The 18,697-nt window shown below is 37.7% G+C and overlaps 1 protein-coding gene across 1 annotated transcript in view; it reads left to right on the top strand.

Moving 5' to 3' along the window:
* FRY (FRY microtubule binding protein) overlaps positions 1-18,697 on the top strand; it is a 429,394-nt gene that overhangs the window by 75,564 nt on the left and 335,133 nt on the right. The window lies entirely within an intron of this gene.

Raw genomic sequence — 18,697 nt, 5'->3', positions numbered from 1 at the left:
ATTCATAGGTAAAATTGTTAGATACTATCAATTTCTGATTTTTTGGAGAATACCTATAAGGGTTTCACCATTTTCTGTAAGATGTTGGCTAGTTTTAGATTATAATTTTATTTTATTAATCTTATAATCTTATCAAACTATAATTTCTGTGATCATAAAGTGAATTTTATTAAGTGATCGAAATGAGCATGTGTTTTCCACTTGAGATAATGGATTGAAGTAATTAATTATTAACAAATTTTCTAAGCTTGAACTCTTTTTGCATTACTGAAATAAAGTCTATTTGGTTATAATCTTCTTTACACTCCCTTGATTTCCTAATATTTTATTAAGATTCCTGCATCTATATATCCCTAAGTGATATCAGACTTGATTTCTACTTTGCTTACTTGTTTGTTTTGAGCACTGTATTTTTCTGCTATTTTTAAATATGTGAATTTTATTAAGCAAATTGTAATTTTTTCCATCTTTTTCTGTTCTCCAGAATGATTTGAGAGAGATAGAAATACACGTTCTTTAACATTTGCTTATTAAAAAAATCGGTGGTAGCGGCTTTGGGGAAATGGGGTTTTATGTTTTAGTCATTGCTACAATTTCTTTCATGATTATCAGCACACTGGGATGTCCAGATTTTTGGGGGGCCGCTTTGGTAATGGCTTCCCATTGAGATTGTCTATTTCTTGCTGATTTTAAAATTTGTTAACACACAGTGTCTACATTGCCTTTCACATACATTTCCCTTTTTATTCCTAAAGTAATATATTTATACTTTCTCCCAAGTTTAAGCTTTACCTTTGGCAGAAGTTTGGATCTTTTTTTTTTTTTTTTTTAATCTCCAGTTCTTAGATTCATCAGTTCTACAGGGTTTTAATACATAACTTTCTGGTTTTATATGTCTTCTAAATCTTTCCATCCCATCTTCTTTAGATTTATGTTATTTCTGTCATCTTAAGTCATATATTTAACTTATTTCTTTTAATTTGTTTCAATTTAGTAATGGCAATCTTAGTTCAAAATTTATTCATTATATGGGGTGCCTGGGTGGTTAAGTTGGCTAAGACCCCAGGGTCCTGGGATCGAGGCCCAAATCAGGCTCTCTGCTCAGTGGGGAGCTGCTTTCTCCCTCACCCTTGCCTGCGGCTCTGACTACTTGTGTGTGCACTTTCTCTTTCTGTCAAACAAATAAATAAAATCTTTAAAAATTTTTTTTTTCATTGTGTCCTATAGAGTCACATAAGTTTGGAGCTTGTGGGGATTGTCAAAACCATATCATTCAAACTATTTGTTTTCCATACTGGGACAGTGAACAGCTTAAAGCCTTGTTTCACAGGTAGCTAGCTAGTTGCTTAAAAGTAAGTATCAAACAATTTTCCTGACCCTTTTTTCCACAGCTCCACTCCACCTGACTTCTTAACCAAAAAGACATGAGAATGAAGTAAAGTGAGATCATTTCTAGGGGGAATGTGCCCTGTCTGCCATTACAGCTTGGGAAACTTCTCTCAAATGGCCAGAACTTAAAATAGCCAGCTAAGTGCTTTTGGAGTACCCTTTTTTTCTTTCTCTGGGACAGAGGTTAGTTTGTGTTGACACAAATTCAATAAATAAACCTTCTATTTATTCAGGCAGAGTGCAGGGCCTGTAGAGGGCAGCTGTGGGTCTAGAGTCTCAAATCTGAGGAGCCAGAGCCGCACCTGTTGGAAAGGAGGAACACATTCCTTCCACTGCCCAGCTCCTAACCAGACCTCCCAGGTTAGAGAATTTCATTCTTCCCACTCATTTTCCCAGTCTGGACCCCGCCCAGGCACCGCATGTGCCATCGTTCCATTATGACCTGATCACAGTTTTACCCCCAAAGCCACATTGGAAAAGGATTGCCATCACCTTGCATTATAGTTCTCGTAGCAGAGCCACTGAGGTTAGATGGGGCGGGTGGTGGGGTGGTGGGAGAGGAGGGCAAATGGAATGAAACCAGCTCAGTGAATAAGCAGTGCAGCCTGCGTGTGACAGTGCCCTTTCTACCTTTGTCCTCTCGAGTCTCCAACTTGTGTTAGTGAAAGTTTGAGTGGGAGGGGGGCAGGAAAAAGGAACAGTGTAAACATGGATTCAAAACTGAGTTTTTCTTCCTTTGTTACTTACTTAAATATTTGTATGTAACACGTATTGATGACCTCTTGAGATACAAAAAGATGGACTTGTGTCTAAATACATATCTGTGGACAGATGGATATATGCATGCACGTGTGTTTTCTACACGTAGAGTCTGAAACCCAGTAATTCTGGTGGTGAAGTACCTTATGTAAAGTGGCAAATGCCTTTGTCATGGAAATAATTTCCCCCTTCTTCAAAGTGTCTGTTTTGCCTGGGTTTTCTTACATTTTATAAAAATATAATTTTATTACAAAATGATGTTCAGTATGTGTTCTTATTTCTATTTCTTATATTGCATGAAGATAAGGGGAGTTTTGCTCTTGTTACCTGGAATTACCTGTAAAATTCAATGCAGCTCACAAGGATTCTGAAACAGCCCTGTTTATTATGGGCCAACTCCATCCCAGGTCTTATACCCAGGGGTTTTCATGAGAATTATCTTGTTTACTCTTCTACCACTACCTCCTGTGTAGCTGATGCTATCATTCTTGCTTTAAAGATGAAGACACAGAAGCTCAGAGAGGTTAACGTACCCTAAGTCACACAGTTAATAAATGCCAGAATCTAAAATCAGACCCAGATTTCCCTTCTTTTTAAGATTTTATTTATTTATTCATTCATGAGAGAGACAGAGCGAGAGAGTCAGAGACATAGGCAGAGGGAGAAGCAGGCTCCATGCAGGGAGCCTGATGTGGGACTCGATCCCAAGGCCCCAAGATCACGACCTGAGCCCAAGGCAGACGCTCAGCCGCTGAGCCATCCAGCTTTCCCCAGACGCAGGTTTCCTGATTTCAAGTTCAAAATCTTTCACCTGTTTGCCAGACCAAAGCAATGCCATACTATATGGTAAATTCCTTAAGGTCTAGGAGAATGCCTTACCTTCATACAGTGCGTTTTCAGCTGTCTCCCAGAATATAATATGCTTTGTGGCTTGTAATCCTTCATTGATTTTAATTTTTAGCAAAGCATTACATATGCATTATTTGAGAAGTCAGATAACACTATTAAGACTTTTAAAAGCTAGCCATCCCCTGACCCACCCCATATAATATAGTGAGTTGTTTGGTCTACAATTATTCCATGCAATTTGATTTAGTGTTTGTAAGAGGAAGGAGTAAGAAGTTGACTTTACTTAATAACTACTATGCCCCAGGCAGTGTGAGCTGCACTTTCCATAGAGTGCCTTATTCAATCCTCAGAAAGACTCTAATGTATCCTGGGACTCTAGCCCCTGAACTACTTCCACCTCACTCAGCTGCCTCCTGGTGCTGTGAGAAATGCATTTATTATCAAGTGTCAAGGACATTAAGATGTTTTATAGCCCTCGTGAAAGTTCAGCTGGTTTTTAGAAGTTCATTCCTCTAGTAGTAAGTTGCTTAGTTACTAATAAGTCAAAAATGAGACTAAAGCAATTTCCATCAGCAATTTTTTAAACCAAATGTGTGGGAAATATCAGAAAGGGAGACAGAACGTAAAGACTGCTAACTCTGGGAAACGAACTAGGGGTGGTAGAAGGGGAGAAGGGCGGGGGGTGGGAGTGAATGGGTGACGGGCACTGGGGGTTATTCTGTATGTTAGTAAATTGAACACCAATAAAAAATAAATTAAAAAAATCTAGATACTCATTCCTACTCTCTTCCTTCTGAAGGCTGATATATGTTTTGAAACTTTATTTGAATTTTTGTACTTTCTCAGAAGTACACAAGTCAGAAGTCATATGTAATTTTAAGGAAATGTTCTTAATTTTGCTTCTAAAATATTGCATTTTACTCTGATAATCCTATGAACTCGTGAACAGGCAGTATGGTCTGCTGCATTTGTAAAACTCAGTGCAAACACAGGCTCGTTTGTTAACCCAAATTATGTTTACTATTGTTTTTTTATATTCATTTTTCTATTTCAATTCTTCATTAAATGCATCTGATGGAACTTTCATGTCTTCCTGTCCCCTGCTTTTTCTTATTCAAGGTGTATTCTGACTTCTTCATAGGAGCCAGCCAGACAACTAATCTGGCCAGGTAGCCTTATTCTCCTTGGTTCAAACTCTATGTTCCTTGAGCTCAGGAACTCTGTCCAGTTCTTTAAATCCCACCTCCTACCCCAGACTTAAATTTCTGATCGGTGAAGGAGCTCAATAAATGAGTGTTGCACTCCATGTGTGTAGCAGCTGTATGCCCCTGGTGGACATCCTGTTTATACCTCCAGGAACCCCATTGTGTGTTCAGGGGTGAATGTTTCCAGAGAGGACTGAGGTTCACAGGGAGGCACAATCACTGTGGCGGGCAATAGAACTGTGGGCTACACAATCCAACCTGTCTGCCCCTTCTGCTAGCTACAGAAAGCCTTGCTCTCTTGCCTCATAAAGTCCTGCCCCTGCCCTGGATATGGGGTTGTTTCATTGCCCAAATGGATTGTGTATCATTTAGAATCCAGAAATGTAAATTAAGTGGAATTAGCACTGGAATTCCTTCTCTTCTTCCTCTTTTGTTGTATAACTAAAAAAATAAAAAGTGGCTTTCTGGTGATTAATTTTTGCCCTCACTCATTTTGAAACTTAACCAAAGCAGTTGTTAAGAGTCATGTTTGAGCCATTTGTGAATCAAGAAAACCCACCCTATAAGGTTAGAGTAAGTGTTCAGGCCTTATCCTTCCATAGTAGCCCTTTACCTAAATATTTCAGTTTGTGTGAACTCTTATTATTTTTTCTTTATATAACCTCCTTTTTTCTGCTAATGTCAACTAGTTAGGTATTTGTGTTTGTTTAAGTATATGAATATAACTCCTACAGCCCCAAACTGCTTTTGGAAGTTGCAGGAACTCAGAAGACAGAGTTGTCCTCATATACACATGCTCCCTGCTCAGAGTCCCAGGAGCCCTGCTTTCTGTAGATATGTACATGCCCGGGGCAAGGCATTGGTGGTTCCACTGGTGGAGTCAAAAGGATGAGCCTCCAGTTCTGCAACCTAGCAAACATTTACTGAGCACTTACTGTATGCCAATCACTGTGCTCGGCACTGGGGATACAGAGATGAGTAAGCAATGAGTTCTATTCCAGCAAGGGGGACTATACATACACAGATCATTATAAAACAGTGTAGGAAAGTCAGTGGTAGATAGTTGTACAGAGTGAAGTAGGAGCCCCAAGGCACAATTAACTCAGCTGGCAAAAGCCAGGAGTGTTTTCTTAATGGAACTTGGGAACTGAGAGTAGAGGGTGGGGGTGGTTCAGGGCAGGGAGTGAGGGAAAGGAATTAAGGGGTGAGGAGAAAAATAAGATAAGGACTCCAGGAGGAGGTGGCACCATGAATTCAGGCACTTACCTGAGAAATGGCTGGGCATGGGGAGTGTTCAGGGCACTAACTACATTTGAGCATTGCCGAGGCAGCAAGTGCAAAGGAGGTAATTGTTAGGAGAAGCCTGTAAAGAAGCATACTGGCACTGGTCATGGAGTACATGCTTTATCTTACCAGGGTACTGCAATGGATCTACCACTGCCTTTCTGCCTGCAGATGTAGGGAGGCATTAAAACAATGTAAGCAGAAGAATGACCTCGCCATTTGCCTTTTAGATGGGGCCATGGACACCAGCATTTAGGGTATGTTTGAGCAGCAGAGCACCAAAGTCAGAGAGAAAGCTATTGGAGAATCTAGGCAAGAGTTAATGGAGATGTTCACCAGGGCAAGCGTGACAGGAATAGAAGACACAATAAATTCAAGGCAGTCAAAATTGGCAGCACTTGGTAAACAGTAAACACACAGAGTGGTGGTGAGAGGAGGGCATTTAGAATGAGTCCCAAGTTAGAAACTTAAGTGGTCAAGAAAATGCAGAAGGGGGTAGCAATTTAGGGATCATGCTGATTTCAATTCCAGATGTGTCATGTTTTGAGTGATCCCAAATATCCAGATGGAAATACCCACGAGCCCAAATCTGAGATGCTAGCAGCGATTGGGGAATTACGAATATCTGAAAAGCATACAGCCATTTGTTGAGAATGAGAACACAGAGTTAATTAAATTTTATCCCTCAATTAATAATACCTATCTAAAAATCCCGGCCTGTTAGACTTCTAAAGATACTGATGTATGCACACATAAATGTATATGCTTGCTCACACACTCTTCTCCACCCCCTGCTACAGATTAGAAAAATAATGATTATTCATGAAGCATTGCATCAGAAGAGACATTTTCAAGGAATGTAGAAAAAATAACACAAACCCCAAACCACGCCCCTATTCCAAAAAAAGAGCAATGCATGTAGAAAATTACAGCTTTGAATCCATGTCAAGGAAGAGTGTTTGACAGCTACAGGATATGAGAAAATTCAAATGACTAACTTGTTTGGTTGGAGGGAAAAGAATGTCCACAAGAAGTCACAAGAGAACCTGTCCTAGCCTCTATCAAATAAAGTCACCATTAATACTTCCCCGTCCCACTCACTCTAACAATATTTGCTTACCGAGCCTTTCTTTTTCCCTCTAGTAAGTATGAAACTACAAGATCCTGCTTATATTGAGATCTGGGCATTCGCTACCTTCATTTGGATGTTTCAAAGTGGAAGTTCCATTGTAGACATTCGCTAGAGAAAAGAAGCTTTATGTATATATCTGTGTAGTATGATATATATTGCTCTCCAGAATGACAACTCTAACAGTTCTGGGAACACTTGTATCAAGTGATCTAAAAAATTGTATATCTTGGGGTTCCTCTCCTGGAATGGCAGATGAATGAACATTTTTAACTGTTGGTAAATATTTTATTTTCAAGTCTGAATCACACTGAAAATTCCATGCTAGCTTTTCCTAAACTCTAAAATTTTCCAGAATTCTTAAATATTTTATTTATTTCTCAATGTAGAAAAGGGGACTTAGAAAAACCACAGGTGGGATCCCTGGGTGGCGCAGCGGTTTGGCGCCTGCCTTTGGCCCAGGGCGCGGTCCTGGATATCCGGGATCAAATCCCACGTCAGGCTCCCGGTGCATGGAGCCTGCTTCTCCCTCTGCCTGTGTCTCTGCCTCTCTCTCTCTCACTGTGTGCCTATCATAAATAAATAAAAGTTTAAAAAAAAAAAAAAAGAAAAAGAAAAACCACAGGTATAGATCTAGCCTTTCAGATCAATAGTACGTAAAAGGAAAGGCCTGATGAAAAACAAAGACATATAAAAGCTCAGGCTGAGGTAGTGGTTCATCTTTGAGAATTTCAGAGGATTGTGGAAAAATGAGAACCCACAAAATAGCTTTTGTTCAATTACCAGTCAGACTTCTGCATCTGTGTCAAGACCACACTGAAACCACAAGCAATCCTAGGTGGAAAAAAACTGACCTTCCTAATACATAACATTTCATGAACTTGGTATGATAGCTAATCCTTTGTAGAAGAACTTGTTCAACAACAAGAAAAATACAGAGTAATTACCTATTTAGTGAAAACATTGTTGACTTTTGGTTACTTTCTGGCTACATTGAGGACTGTCTGTAGAAAAATATAAATTATATTTGGACTTTGCTTGCCCCTCTTCAGGAGTTGGTATGTGCAGGAAGAGAAAAAATTCATTTCTTTAGTTGCCTGTATAAATTACAAAGATGATTTATTTGGCTTGTATTGGATTCCTGAGCTGAATACATATTATTTGAAATTACTTTTCTCTAGTCCACCTTCTTTAGCACAGGTAAACGGAGTTGATTTTGTGTTGGTCACAGAGCACTGAGGCCTGTCCTATTTGCAGGGGAGGAGGTGCCTGGAAGACGTGGAGGAATTTAAGATATGTCATAAAGTTTGTTCCGGGTTTTCCTACCATGACCTGCCACGGTGTCCAAAGTCGCCATTAACAAACAGCTTTTTGCTAAAGCAGCACTTCCCAAACCTTTTTTGTAGGACATTAGGGCTGAAGGGTAGTAGTTTTCACATAGGAAAAAAAAAAAAAAGGGAAAGACAGTTTGTATTCAAGTAAGTTCAGAAAATGCCAGTTCACAACAAAATTAAGTTGAATTGGTTCTTTGCAGCAAGATTCAAGAGCCTTCAGCATGGTCCCTTGTGCAGTGAAGCTCCAAGAGAAGGTGATTGCAGAATTTCCTAGACATTTCTCACCTGGGTCCCCCTGCATAAACTAGGGTTTCCACAGATCTCTGTTTAAAATGATAGGTTTCAGCATTGACTGGAAAAGTTCTGTGAAAGTAACTATATGTCCCAGAGAAGAAGCCTCAACTGGTATACAGTTTTGTTTCTTTGTCTTTTATAGTGTTTTTTGAAATACTGAAGCCAACATTGACAACTCAGGATATTTCAACATAAAAATTAGGGTTTCAAAGTTCTCTTTAAAAATCAGAATATACAAATCTGAGCCTTCGGTCCTCCACAAACACAATCTACTGTGGCTTGAGTAGCCACTGCCCTTTCAGAGAGATGTCCACCTTGGATTTTCACTGTGTACAGCAGTCCCATTTTCTTACACCAGGAGAGCCTCACTCATTCACCACACTGGTGTGACTCTGGAAATACTTCACTGGCCCCTCCTAGCCACGTGGTAATAGTCACTGGATGGGCTCCTTTGGTTCACTGAGAACAGACTCTGAGGATGAACGTAGGTGAGTGGTAGATGGCAGGACAAAGCCTGGAATCTGAAACCAAATGTGCCAAAGTGTTGACAGTGGTTATCTAGACAGATGAGGCTATAACATTTTTTCTGCTTCCTTTTATTTACTTTTATGGTGCTCTCTGCCTGTTAGATTAGTCTTCTTAGTTATGATACCTAAATCTGTATTGTACAGGCTTTTTGCTTAGTATCAGTTTCTGAGAAACTGTTGTTTTACTCTTGTGTATGTAACAAGCAAGATATTAAGATATTTTAAAACTATTCATCATATAAGGCTAAATTGGCATTTAAATGGTTGCAAGTTATAAAGTTTTGCCATTTACTATACCTGAATTTGCACAGAATTGAGCCAGCTCAGTGTATAAAATAGCTAGGATGTTTAGAATGCTTTTCATTAAATGTGTGGTATCACCTCAACAATCAGGGAACTGTTAGATCCAGCTTCAAAGCCATTGAAGGTTTCATGCTGCCACTTAGATCTGAAAGGTTCAGATAGGAAAGTCTGAAGAAGATCAGCAGCATTGGGAACTACAGAAGAAGCTTCAGACCAGCTCATTTCATCCAGCCCTGTGGTGTCTAGGAAGGCTGTACCTACGCCAGCTAAGATAACTGATGTTTATCCTGAACATGACGTTCTTTGACCTAAAAGACTCCACAGTTTTTCTTGGTAGCTTGTAAGGAAAATTCCTCTTAAGAAATGCCTTCTCTTTTCATTTACTCATTTACTCATTCGTTTGCTCTGTAACATTTATTGTGCACTATAAAAGTGAATGTTACCTGGGAAAGCCAATGTGGACATTCTTTCAGGCATTCTAGGAGTTTTATCATGTATAAAATAAAAAGCTAAAGACATAATTCAGGATAAAATTTATTTTATTTTATTTTATTTATTTATTCATGAGAGACAGAAAGAGAGAGAGAGAGAGAGAGGGGCAGAGACACAGGCAGACTCCATGAAGGGAGCCCGACGTGGGACTCGATCCCGGGTCTCCAGGACCACACCCTGGGCTGAAGGCGGTGCTAAACCGCTGAGCCACCTGGGCTGCCAGAATAAAAAAATTCTCAAGAGAAAAAGACTCCCATAACTCTTGGGTGCATGTGTGTCTTCTACTCACTCCTGATGTTGATGATGGAATCAGAAGAAATGTTGTTTTTATTGACTTTATTACCTGAAATCCAGAGCATTTCTGAATCCTTGTCAAATGTGCTGTTGGAAGGCATAACTTTGCTTTTTTAAAAATAAGTTTTATTGAGTTTTAATTAATATATAAATTGTTCATATTTAAAGTATACAGTTTGATTAGTTTTGATGTATAAATACACCTGTGAATCCACCCCCTGCAACATTTTATTGTGCCCCCTGGTCATCCCTCCTTCCCATCTCTCCACACCTATCACTAGACAACACCAGTCTACTCTGTATCACTACAAATTAGCTTACATTTCCTAGAATTTCGTACAAATGGAATCATATGGTATGCATGCTCTTTGGTCTGGCTTCTTTCACTCAGCATGATTATTTTGAGATTCATCCATGTTGCACCATGCATCCATAATCTTTTTCTTTTTATAAATGGTATTCTATTATATAGATATACCATGGTTTACCCATTTGCTTGTTGATGGACATTTGTTTTTAGTATTTAGCTATTAGAAGTAAACTACTATGAATATCAGTGTACAAGTCCTTGTATGAACACATGCCTTTATTTCTTTTGGCTACATACTTAGGAGTGGAATGCCTAGATCATATGACATGTATATGTTTAGATTTTTAGAAACTGCCAATTTTTTTCTAAAATGATTTTACTATTTTATATTCCTACCAATAATGTATGCAAATTCTAGTTTCTCCAAATTCTACTGAATGCTGTTATGGCCAATCTTTTAAAATTTAGCCATTCTACTAGGTAGGCAATAGAATGTCAGTTCGTTCTTTAATTTACATTTTTAAATGATGATGATGCAGAACACACTTTCATGTACTTATATGCCATCTTGTGTTTTGGGGAAGTACCTGTTGATCTATTTTGCCCATTTTTAAATGCATTGTTTGTTTTATTTTTTAAAAAAAGAGTTATTTATTTAAGAGAGAGAATGTATGTGAGTGCATGAGTGGGGGAGGGGCAGAAAAGGAAGGAGAGAGAGAATCCCAAGCAGACTCCCTGCTGAGCACAGAGCATGATACAGTGCTGGATCTCACAACCCTGAGATCATGATCTGAGCCGAAATCAAGAGCTGGACACTTGACTGACTGAGGCACCCAGATGCACCAAGTTGTTTGTTTACTTATTAACTTTCCTCACATGTTCTAGATACAGGTTCTTTATCAAATAAATGTCTTCCAAATATTTTCTCCTGGCCTATGACTTATCTTTTCATTCTCTCTACAGTCTCTTTCAGAGAGCAGAGATATTAATTTTGCTGAAGTCTGATTTATTAATTTTTTTAAGGATCAGTGGTTTTCTCCTATGTTTTCTTCTAGCAAATTTATGACATAAGAGTTTATGTTTAGGTCTGTGGTCCATTTTGAGGTAGTTTTTGCATATGGTGTGAGATAGAGATCAAAGTTTTTATTTTAGCATATGGGCATCTAATTGTTCTATCGCTATTTATTGAAGAACTATCCTTTCTCCCCTGAATTATCTTTGCATCTTTGTCAGAAAGACAGCTGTCCATTTATATGTGGCTCTACATCTAGACTTCCTGTTCTGTTCCACTGATATTTCTATCTTCATGTCATATTCTCTTGACTATTGTAGCTTTATATTGTTTTGAAATTGGTAGTATTAATCCTCTGACTTTTTTTTCTTTTTTAAAGTTGTTTTTGACTATTCTTGATTCTTTACAATCTCATATGAATCTTCCTATCAGCTTGTCAATTGCTTTTTTTTTTTTTTTCAGGTTGTCAATTTCTACCAAAACAAAAGCATGGTAGGATTTTGATTGTGATTGTACTGAATGTATAGATTAATTTGGAAAGCATTGATATCTGAGTAATATTAAGTCTTTCTGACCCATGAATATGATTTATCTCTCCATTTATATAGGTTTTTGTAATTTCTCTTAGCAATATATTTTTAATGTATATGTCTGTCACATCTTTTGTCAGATTTTCCCCTAAATAATCAATATTTTATGGTATTATCTATTTAAATTTTATTTTTCACTTTTTCATCGCTAATATAGAAATACAATTGCTTTTAATACATTTATCCTGCAACCTGCTGAACTTACTTATTATTTCTATTAGAAATAGAATAGATTCTATTTTCTACATAGATGCTCATTTATCTGCAAATACAGTTTTACATCTTTCATTTCAATTTAGATGGCTTTTATTTATTTTTCTTACCCAATTTCACTAGACAGGACCTCTAGTACAATGTTAAATTGAGAATGGATATTCAGTCTTTCCTCATTAAGTATGTTATTTATAGATTTTTTTAATATATGTCCTTGATTAGGTTGACAAAGTCTCCTTCTGTTTTTACTTTGCTGAATGTCTTCATCAGGAATACCATCCCCTAATCAGATGAATATTATAAAAGTGGTATTATAATGATAATGATACCACTTCATTTTCTAGAATAGTAATGGTATTTATGTGAATACATGTAATTCTTCAACTTGCTGTTATTTATTATCTATTTTGCATAAAACATCTTTCACCTAAGGATATGAATCATTAGTTAATGCATACAAGGCAATACTGAAATAAGCAAAAATTACTTTCTTTAGATCAGATAACCAAGATATCAGGCAGGACATTAAATAGCTTAGTCCTGGTGAACAATGATTTGTTTGTCTGAAACCAAAATTTACAAATTTAGATGTTTAGGTCAAGGAATATTATTTGAATAAGAAAAAAGTTAAAAGAAACTTTGAATACTATCCTTTATGCTCTCCCCCAAACTCTAAACATGTGGGAGAAAGAAAGGCTGGATCTAAGAACCAAAACCAGCAGAAGGAGATCTCATGGAGGCAACATAAAAGACCTATGATGCATTTCAGCAAGTCAGTAGACTAGGTCCAGAATTGGTGAGATCTCTTTTATAGCAAGGCATGTGTTGAAATACGGGGATTTGGGTTGGTCAGACCATTAGAGAGTAAGGAAATATGGCTGCTATAAAAGCTAAAATAACCCTGTGTTGCTTTACAAGATGCATGGTGTTTGGATCAACATTAGAATTAGTCTTATGATTCACCAGACTGGTCGGCACATCAGAGGTTTTCTGTCCAATTCTTAGTGGCATTTTTAAGAGGGAAATGGGCTACCCAGAAGTAGCTTGCCAAGCTATAAAAGGTCAAAAGACTTTATCAAAGGTGGAATGCTTGAGGAACTAAGATTAGAAGTGGCCAAGCTGGTTGGGATTCTGAAGCAATGGCTTAGGAAAAAAGATAATGAATCCTACCATTGGGTAGTGACAGCAGAAGTACAGAAGAGAACACAGATGAAAAGATGTTTAAGAGATAACATGACATCATATGGGCAGAGTAATTCCAGAGTTTATAGCTTGAGTCCCTGGGTAAATGATGATGCCACTTTAGTAAGATCTGAAACTCAGGAGCTACAGGCTGGAGGGGGGTCAGTTTTGTACATGTTGAGTTCCCGCCAAGAAATGTTTGGCATGCAGTTGAATATACAGATCTAGAACACTATGCCGAAGTTTGGGATGGTTGTGGGTTTAGACATCATGGTACAGAGATGAAAGTTGCCTTCAGAGGTGAGAATGGTGGCGCCACTAATCCTCCTGCAATCTCAATTACAACAGTCACTTGCCAACTTTGTTTTAGCAACCACATTTCTAAGATTAAACTACCTAGTATTTGGACAAGAGTGTTCAAAAGCTTTATTCTTTTATGAATACAAATTGCAGTTAAATCCCTTAAACAGAAGAATAAGAATAAGGACCATCCGTCCTTCCTCTCATAGACCATGTGGATGTGTCTGGAAGTAGTATAGAGAGGGAGATTTGTTTATGTGGTGCCTTCTCACCAAAGAGCTCCACAACAAGCCCAGAATAATGTGTCCTTAAGCCCTACCTTAATTTGAGAAAAAGCCAGGCAGTTACACTGGCATTTTGCTGAGACTTGCAAAATGGAACAAGGAGGAATGCAAGTATAAATGAAGCTGGATTTCAAGCCAGTAAGAACTGATTCTAGAGCTTATTTAAAAAGGTTCAGTCTGCATGACATTAAAAACTTGTGTATGAGTCTGTTTCAGCAAATCCCTGTATCACAGATTATGGAGTACAAAAAGATGATTAAGGAGAAGGATTACTTACTGGAGCCAGTTTTTTTTTTTTTTTTTTCAAATGTCTTTTCACATTTTGTTAGGAATTACTAAATTGTTTGAAAAGGTTGGACCAGTTTTTCAATACAGGTTTTGTTAAAGTAGGTGTCTTCCATATGTCTAATTGGTGATGGTGTTTACGAAATGTATAATAAAAAATAAATAAATAAATAAATAAATAAATAAATAAATAAATAAATAAAAATGTATAATAATGCTAACTTTTGGGTTTTCCTTCAGTCTCCTATTGTCTAGCATTGCCCTATCTTGTTTTTCTAATGTCTGTGCTTTTGTATGTGTAATGCATTGGTGTGAGTAAGGGACTGCTGTATTTGCTGTTTTATGGAAATTTGGTTATGGCACATCTTAGTGCCTTTGTACAGGTTTCCCCCATCTGCTTTGTGACCTCGCTCCTCCTCTGAAAACCCTTCCCTTCCCATCTCCCTCTCCATTGGGAAGAGTCGACAGAGTAGTTTTTTTATGTCACCTATGCACAGAGTGGTCACTCTGTACTGAAATAACTGGTTTGTTATAGTTTTGCTTCCTTCCTAGATTGAGAAATTTTTGAGTGCAGCCATTGGACTTGGCATAGTGCCAGACACATAATAGATGCTCATTAAATGGGCTTGCCAAAGAGAAGGATCGAGAGTAGAAGGGAAGAAAATAACTTTTAAGAAATCCCTGAAGAATCAGAGCAGAAAGGATCTGAGACATAGGAGATAATGCAGTGGAAGCCAAGGGAGCAGTTTTATTTTTTTGTTTTATTTTATTTTATTTTATTTTATTTTATTTTATTTATTTTATTATTTTATTATTTTTTAGAGAGGGAGAGAAGGGGGGAAAGAAAGGGAGAGAGGGAGAGAGGGAGAGAGAGAGTATCTCAAGAAGGCTCCACACCTAGAGCAGAGCCCGAAACAGGGCTGGATCCCATGACCCTGAGATCATGACCTGAACTGAAATCAAGAGTCAGATGCACAACTAATTGAACCACCCAGAAGGAGCAAGAAATTTTAAGAGGGAAAGGCTGGTCATTAGTTTTAAGTGTTATCAAGAACCAATGAAATAAGTATTGAATATCTTCACAGCATTTTTTAGGAACTGAGAAAAGATTTCTTCAGGCATAATCACACCTTACATAATACTTCAGGTATTGTTATGAACACCACACAAAGATGTGTTGGCAAAAGAGGTGGCCAGTGACTTCTTGGAGAGATGCAGTGAAGTTGCTTGACTTGGTGATATGCATCATTCTTATGTGCTGTACAATTATTTTTTACTGGTGGCAAACCCCCTGGATAATGGCCCTCTCAGTTTAAAAACTGAATGAAAGTTCAAAAATAAGAAAAATTTGTATAGAATATTCAGTACAGCAGAGTCAGATCAAGATTTGGAAACTGATTTGGTGAATCCTAACAGGCCTAAAATCTTCCTGATGGGTCATTTCTTTGGAAGATGATGATGAGAAAGATGGTTAGTTGTAAGATTACACAATTCTAAACCTGCAGCTTCTTCACAAGAAAGCAAAATAATTCAGTAACACTATTTAAAACCTACCAAACTTCCCAAGGAAATCATGCCTGCAAAGTGAGGAAATGTCTTTCAATGGAATATTTGAACATTCTAAGACAAGGAAGATAATACCTTACCAGAAAGAATAAAAGGTTCATGAGATGGAAACATCATTTAATATAAAAGATACAACTTCTGGAAGGATAAGACACTAGAATAATTAAAAAAAGATTAATATACTGGATTTTTCCAGAGAATGGAGACCTTTAAAACAACGTTATTACAAAGTGTAGGAATAGAGAATATATATTATATATTTTAAATTACTTAATTATGCTATAAATTTTGAGATTCGTCTCATCCCAGTGCCCAATACTATCATTTTTTTGGCTGCCTCAAAAAAAGAAGAAGAAAAAAGAAAAGAAATTCCACCTTTGGCTATTACTATAAAGCGAGAGGAGGGGTGGACTTAACATTACAATCTCTGAATGTTCTCATGTAGACCTAACCAAGCTACATTTTCTGTGGTTGATTATCATGCATGTTGGCAGCCAATTTAAATATTTTGAAAAGAAAGTTTACTTTTTTCATGTTCACAGATTTAATACTACTTTTAAATAAATATTGCCCTTGTTTTCACTGCCCTAAAATTTTAATAATAGCAGATTCAAGCTGTTGTCACTTTTCTCTTGAAGGAAATATACTGAAGGAACTAGAATCATATCTGTTTATATTCCCCATGAGGGGAGAACGAGTTGGGCAGGAAAGGGATTAATTTGAACATGTCAGGAACGCTCCAGCCCCCTCTTATATCATTTAATTTTTAGAGAATCAGGGGATTAGGGATGCCTCTATCATATGGTAGGGGTTTTTTCCCTAATTATAACTTAAATCTCAGGAAAATACAATACTTTAATTAAGTACATTATAATTTGAAAAGCCGGAACATGTGTACTTTATTATTAAAGCAAAACTCAGAATTCTTCTGCTCCTTCTGACTTTTTATCTCATAAACCTTACAGACCTACTGACAGCCAATTATGAGGGCTAAGCCAGGGTAGGCCAATTGGACCACTCCTCAATCATATAGTTGATGCAAAAGGAATCTGCTTAAAACCAAGAATTATTTTAGGAAGATAGAGAAAAGACTTTCCAATTCCTTTTAGATTTCAGATAACATATAATAAAGCTGCATGATTTTGCAATGTAAAGCACGGACTCGAACAGAAGCATTGGAGTCAGATAAAACCTATGCTTAATGAAGTCTTAGCTTCCCCAATTCCTAGACATTTGATTCAGTGCCTCAGTTCACTCATCACAGGGTGATCAAGAAGAATCAATGAGATAATGTATATCGAAGGCTTAAGCAAAGAACCTCGCTGGTACTAGCATGCAATAAAGGACAGCTATTATTATACTGCATTTCAGATGCGTCTGTACTTAACTCTATGCTTCCAGCCAGCCCCTTAAAGACAAAGGCAAAATTATATGTGCACACCATGCAGCTGTACCTGTTGCGCGCTGTGTGCAGTAGCACCCTTTCTCAGAGACTCCATTTCACCTCACATGCGCTCTTCGTTTGGCTCATGATAATACCGCAAATTAGGAAAGAGTAGTCACTGAATAGCTAAAAATTTTAATAGCAGGAAGTTAGGAAAGAATAGTCGCTAAAGAGCTCAAACTGCTGCTTGTCTATTGCTGTATTTCTCTCTGTTACTATCCAATATTTGTGCCTGAGACTCTACCTTGCTGTGTATTTGAAACTGAAATGCTGGTCTTGAGGCTTTGGAAAATGGTTTTATTGTTTTGTTTTGTTTTTGTTTTTTTTTTTATTAAATCATTATCTCAAAGTTTAAAAATACCTTTTACTTCTTCCCTAGGGGGGAAAAAGTGTAGTTCCATTAAGCTGAGGGAGATTCAAGCAGTCTCATGGGCTTTTAAACATAGTTTTGTACAAACCACTCATTGTTTTGAAGTTAATGATACATTTCAGCCTGATAAAGTAGTTCTAAGTACTGTGAGGCAAGTAGTATAGGTGTTTCTGAGAATTAGTAAAATAACCTGATAATCTAATATGTAAATACAATTGCCAGGTTATAATTATATGTATAATTGCTGGATTATAAAGGCACCCCTGATCTGGACATCACTGTTTAAAAAAAAAAAATGCTTTTCTCTTCAGAAAATCTGTTGTGGTTTGAAGACCTGTTGTCAAAAAAGGGCATAAGTAGAGAGAGAAACTTCTCTTAGTATGGAGGTGTATCCTTAACTAGGTAAAGACACCCAAAATCCGAATTCTAACAAATAGTAAAACCTACTTGGCATCTAGGAAACCAAAGAAAAAACAACGCTGAAATCCTCTATAATGTTATGAATCTACTGATTCCTAGCCCTGGGAAGTGAAAAGGAAGATCTTATCTTCTTTATCTTTTGACCCCCATGCAGCCAGACAGAACAGAAGAGAGGTGTGTATGTGGGAGGGGGTAGTGAGGGACGACGGGGGAGATAGACGACATAGAGGACACAGCCCTGGAGCATGGCTGGAAAGGATAAAACAGAAAGTTATGATTTCTCCACAGTCAATTAAAGAAAAGAGTGCAGAACATTTCCACATAAATGGAGCAAGGGGGAAGGGAAAAAAGGACACAAAAAAGCAAATTCCAGAAGAGATAGAAAATATGTAAGAGGTCAAGCTGGAATCTAGCAAATGCTGGTTTTTCTCAGACCACCAAACCAGCTGACCATTTTAGTTGAAAGCAAGGCAGAGACATGCAAGGATAACATTTCTTTTTATTTGATGAGTGGAGGCCGTCATCACTTCTACAGTCATAGTTTGTTTGCTAGACCTCTGACTTTGCAGCCAGACTGCAGAACTTTTAAAGAAGCCATCTGCCAGGTAGAGCACAGGATGGAAGGGCGGGTCGGGGAGCAGTGCTGGGTTCCCGGCACTGCTGCTCTGCTCCATACACACCCACAGCGGGTTCCTTCCTGATCATCACCAACCATCTCTCATCTCCTTGTTGCAGCCAACTTCCACTTGGCCGCCTGCCAAACAAGGAATTTCATAAAGACGGATGTTTGTTCTGTGTATGTGGTTCGAAACAAAAGGGTACGAGAGAATGTAAAAATGTTTTCCCAAAACTTAAAAAAAAA

This window comes from Canis lupus, chromosome 24 (genome assembly GCF_048164855.1).
Source record: "Canis lupus baileyi chromosome 24, mCanLup2.hap1, whole genome shotgun sequence".
In the NCBI taxonomy this organism is placed as follows: Eukaryota; Metazoa; Chordata; class Mammalia; order Carnivora; family Canidae; genus Canis; species Canis lupus.
The sequence above is the reverse complement of the archived record's forward strand: the minus strand, read 5'-3'. Positions and strand labels throughout refer to the sequence as shown.